Here is a 5,951-nt window from a genome sequence, read left to right as displayed (position 1 = left end):
CAAATACCTGAACACTTCTTTGGAAAGGGATCAATCAGAAAAAAGATCAAAACAAAAAGAAGAAAGCCTAATGTTCATGTGGGATACCATGAAAAGGAATAACCTTTGTGTAATCGGAATTCTAAAACAGGAAGAGATAAATAAAACCACAGACAAAAATTGTCGAAGATTTGTTGGAACAGAATGTTCCTGGTATCATGAAAGATGAGAATATATCTATTCAGGAAGTCCAATGAACCCCAAGCAAGATATACCCCAAAAGAAAATCGCCAAGACATATCATCATCAAACTCACCAAAACCAAAGACAAAGAAAGAATCATGAGAGCAACATGGGAAAAACAAAAAGTCACCTACAATGGGCAACCAATAAGACTAAGCTCAGATTTCTCAGCAGAAACCATGCAGGCGAGAAGACAATAGTATGGAATATATAAAACCCTGAAAGAGAAAAATTTCCAACCAAGAATTATGTACCCAGCAAAATTGTCCCATAAATATGATGGTGAAATTAGGACATTTCCAGATAAGCAGAAATTAAGGGAATTTGTTAAAATCAGACCAACCTTATGAGAGACGTTAAAGGGAGTCCTTTGGACAGAGAAGCAACAACAGCAAATGAAAACTGACCATTAACACACATGATGATATAACCCAGAAACCAACCCAGCTATGGAAGTACCCAAAGTAAATAAGCCTACAAGATTGTAAACAGGGAACCAGAGACATCAAGTGACAAATGAGGACAACTACAAACCAAAAAGAGGGGGAAAAACTGTGTAATTACAGAACTTCTAGATGGTAAGGAAGTCAAGACAACTACAAGATAGAATGGGAACTTTGGAAGAAAACTATAAATCACAGGGTAATCTCAAAGAAAAATGATAAACCTTCACATCAAAATAAAAAAGAGGACCAGCATAAATATTTAGCAAATACTAAAACAATAGCAATGAAGGAAGTGATAACACAATTCATAAACAAAATGAGCTCAGCACAGAAAATTATATGGAACAAAGAAATCGACACCATGAAAAAGCACACAACAAAAATGACAGCAACAAATTCGTATTTGCTGATAATTACATATCTGACATGGGACTTATCTCTAAGATTTATAGAAAACTCCAATGCCTCAACAGTAAAGAGATTAACAATCCAATTGAAAAATGGGCAGAAGACATGACTAGACACTTCACCAAGGAGGATATTCAGGTGGCCAGCTAATACATGAAGAGATGCTCAAAATCATTGGCCATCAGAGAGATGCAAACCAAAACAACAAGATACCGTCTCACCCCAGCTCTGATGGTAAAGTTCAACAAGACAGAAAATAACTAATGCTGGCGGGAATGTGGAGAGATTGGAACACTCATACACTGCTGGTGGGACTGTGAAGTGATACAAACACTGTGGAAAGCAATATGGTGATTCCTCAGAAAGCTGGAATTGGAGATACCATTTGACCCAGCAACCCCATTACTAGGTATATATCCTAGAGAAGTGAGAGCCAGGATAGAAACAGATATATGCACTCATGTTCATCACAGTACTATTTACAATAGCAAAAAGATGGAAACAACCTACATGCCCATCAGCGGAAGAGTGGATGACCAAACTATGGTACATACACATAATGGAATGCTATGCAGCACTAAAAAATAGTGTAGAGTCTGCAAAACACCACATAATATGGATGATCTTGGAGGACATTATTCTGAGTGAAATAAATCAATCACAGAAGGACAAATATAGTATTAGTTGTTGTTGAGGGTCAAGGAAAGGTTTATATATGGAGGGAAACTTTCCTTGTTGGTTGCCAGGGGTGGGAGAGGAGGGGAGGAAACATTGCAAAAAAAAAAAAAAAAAAGGCATTGACCCATGGCACTTTAGTTTTGCATATTTCACTGTACATAATTTATATTTTAATAAAATGCATTTTAAAAAAAGAATAGAAGATGGAAAATATTCCCTCTGAGGATTCTTTCTTTAACCTGGATGTTTATTTGCCTGATTATGATCTGAGTCTGTGGCTTTGCTGAGGAAGTATAAGCCCATCTTCACTGCTAATGGAAGTACCATATGGCCAAGTGCCATGTGCTGATAGAGCCATGTTGGTTTGGTTAAGTCCTTGGGAGAGGGGTGAGGTGAAGCTGGGCTCACCACTGCTGTCTGTCATGTGCTGTACTCATTTGGGATCCACACCAAATTCTGTGTCAGGAAAATGGTTCTTGTGAAAATAGAAGAGCACAGGTTGCTTACGGAAAGTTGAATGGGCCTTGTTATTTCAGACTAAGTCTCTTAATAAGTCACATCCCTTTATGGGAAAGCACAGCTGTATCCTCTTTACATTTAATCATTCAATAGATATTATTGATATCTAATCAGTGATTATAATAGTGAACAAGAAGATCATTGTTCCTGCCCTTATGGAGCTTAATCAGGCATTTAGGAAGACCTGCTCAGGCCAGGAAGGTTGGGCATTCCTACTTCCGTAGTGATACTGCCTCGGAAACCCAAGGAGGGGTCGCTATGAGTCGGGGCTGACTTGATGGCAAATAACAACAACAACAACAACAAGGCTCAGGGCCAGGATGTATCCATATCCCTGACCCTGCCTTTATAAATAGTAGTCAGCTCTGTGGGGTATCCTACCATCTGCTATCTACAGGCCTTCACAAACTGGCTTGTTCAACCTCCTAGCTTGTCTCACAGGAGGAAGTCTTAGAATGTACTCTGCTGCTCACTTGCTTTGCTGAGTGTCTTTGCTGAGAGACACTGTCTCTGAAAAGTGCCCCCAGTTGGTGCGCTTTCATGCTGACTTATCTAGAATCTACCTATAGTGCTAGGTAACTGAAGTTTCATAGAAATGGTCTGCTTCCTTAGTAGGTCACCAGTGTGCATACTTGACCTGGTATGAGAGAGCTCTGTTGTTTACCTGGTGGAAAGAGATGTATTATCATTGAACACTTCATATGCACTAGGTTTTATACCAAACCATGCATTTATACACTTGTCATAGTTGATCCTCAGTTGCTGATGATGTGGGGTATGGGGAGGAAGGAGAGAGAGGACCCAGCTTTGGTCAGAGAGAAGAAGTAGTATAGTAAAACTGATCACTGAGATGGGGACTCTAGTACCCAAGGAGACACTTCCTTGAAGGGCTGTGTTCTTCTCTCGGGCCAAGATTTACATGCTTCTAAGATTCAGAGTGCCAAGAAGGCTGAAATCTGCAAAACAGCTCCGGGCTGGAGAAGATACCTGGATGCTGGCTATGAGACCTCCAAAACTGGGCCTGCAGAGAACAAGCTCATCACTGGACCTCATGTCTCAGCAGGGACAACCTCCAGCTGTTATAGCCAGGATGTCCCCAGGCTGTTTTGTATGCTTTGGAAACAGATATGCCTGGTAATCTTTGGTGAGAAGCCACTGATGTTAGACATGGAAACCACTTGAACATTATGACTTGATAAACACCATGAGAGAAATGTAGGAGAGAGCGGATTCCCTACAATTATTTACTCATTCACTCAACTAGTATTCATGGAGAGCCTACCAAAGGCCAGTGCTGGGGAGTCGGCTGTGAACAGAGACAAAAGTCCCTGCTCACATAGAACTTGTACTTTAGTGGGAAGACACAAATAATAATACATCAATAAGAAAAAAAATTATGGTAAGTCAAATGATAAGAGCTATGAAGAAAAATAAAGCAAGGAGGGAGATGGGGAAGGTGGGATGGGAGGTGGTGCTATTTTAAACACAGTGGCCAGGGGAAGTCCTCACTGAGAAGATGAGGCTTCAGCTGAAAACCTGAAGGAGGAGTGATGAGCCTGGTGGGGTCTGGGGACGAGCATTTTAGGCAGTGGAAACAGTAAGTGCAAAGGTCCCTGGAAGGATTGAGGAAAAGCAAGGAGGGGAGGGTGGGAGCAGGATAGTGAGAGTGGTCAGGGGGAGAGGAGGTGCAGACGGGGGTGGGCACAAGGGTCACTGCAGGGACTTGGGAAACCACTGGAGGATTTGAGCAGCAGAGTGACAGCGTCTCATTTGCATTTTAATGAGCTGGTCCACCATATTGAGAACAGATGGTATGGGTGCAAGGGTGGAAGAAGCTCAATTGCCAGGAGACTAGAACAATCTTTCAGGTGAGAGATGAGGTGGCTGGGGTCAGGTGGTAGTGATGAATGGTAGCCAGATTCTGAATATATCCAGGTGAGCTGGACTCCTGGGTTGAGAAGTCAGGAAGAGGTATGATTACGTCCCCCCTTCTGACTATCTCGTGGTAGACCTTTTCTGCCATTACCCCCAGGACAATGGCATGAATGTGCATGGAATTCTGACACTTTGCACAGAAGGAAAATGAAAGACACTGTGCTGAAGTGCCCAGCACTGACACCATTAGCAAAGATACTAACCAGAGATAGCGGTGAAAGCTTTGTTTGTTTCTCCCGTGATAGATCTCTGCAAAATATTTTAGTGTGTGTGTGAAAGAGAAAACTCAAAGGCTGAAAAACAAAACCAAAAGAAACTCAGATATCCACAGAAGCAAGAAGCAACCGAGTCAGATCTTGAGATCAGGCATTGGAAATATAGTGGGCTTTCTTTTTTTTTAAGGTTTATTATTCATATATGGACTATATATATATATATATATATATATATATTTGCCTTTGAGTCAACCTCATATGTTGTAGAGAAAAACTGATCCATAGTGTGTTTATGGCTGTGAGCATGTTTTTTTAAATTATTTTTTATTGTGATTTGGGTGAAAGTTTACAGAGTAAATTCATTTTCCATACAGTAGCTCAAATACATTTTGTCTCATGACATTGACTGCAGTTTCCCACAATGCAACAGCTCCCCTCCCACTTCCTCTCCATAGTTACCTCTTCCCTGTGTCTTTCCATCCCATGCACTCCTGCCTCCCAAGCTGTCTCTCTGTGCATACACAGCAATTCTATTCTATCATGATTGATCTATCCAAGGAGTGTATGCCTGTCTTCTGTTTGGGTGGAAACCACAGGAGTGGGTTCAATTGTAGGCCTAGAAGGCAGCTAGGGGCCATCGTCTCAGGGGTTTCAATATAGTGGACTTTGAAGAAAGATGTGTAGTCTTCCCCTTTGCCACTTCAGCTCCCTCTGGCTTCCATCCTTGCTGTGGGCTTTGATCCAAGAAGTTTCCCAATGGAGAATCAGGACAGGCCTGATGAGAAAGCTCGGGAAGGCATTATACACTCTCAGTGTGGGGTGCAGATGAAGTGAGGCCATAACAGATGATGGAAGATACCCTCCTGCTCATGGCCATGGGTCTGGAGCACTGGCAGCCTCCAGCTCTGCAGGGGGCCCCTTTATCCACTGCTCTCTCAGAGCTGAGTCTGCTGGAAAATGTCTGGGTCTTTGGCAGATGCTGTCACAGCCTGAGCCTGATTCTTGCTGTGAACCACAGTTGGGCTTGGGCTCCTGTTGGTGTTCACACTTTAGCAAGATGCTTGAACATTAGGAGTGGGGGAGGCAATGAGAGGCTTGAGATGCTCCTTGAACACACATTAATGCATGAAGTACCTGATTGGTATCGTTGTCTTTGTTTCCCAGCAGAGGATATCCTTACAAAGACTACTACAACTCCCTTAGCTTCCTTTCAGGCCTTGCTTTCAGTTTCCTTTGCATTGGTTCTGACTCATGGCAACCTTATTCACATGGTAATGAAACATTGTCTGTCTGGGCATACATCACCTTCCCACATGATTGTTGGTATGCTTGAGTCCATTTTTGTGGCCACTATGGCGGTTCAAACCCACCAGCCACTCCTCGGAAGGAAGGTTGGGCAATCCTACTTCCGTAGTGATACTGCCTCGGAAACCCAAGGAGGGGTTGCTTTTAGTCTGGGCCGACTCGTTGGCACATAATTACAACATTACTACGGAAGTAGATTTCCCAACCATCCTTCTGAGTAGTG

This window comes from Orycteropus afer, unplaced genomic scaffold (assembly GCF_000298275.1).
Source record: "Orycteropus afer afer isolate SDZICR_OR568_19922 unplaced genomic scaffold, OryAfe1.0 scaffold00065, whole genome shotgun sequence".
NCBI classification, from domain to species: Eukaryota; Metazoa; Chordata; class Mammalia; order Tubulidentata; family Orycteropodidae; genus Orycteropus; species Orycteropus afer.
Note: the sequence above shows the minus strand (reverse complement) of the source record.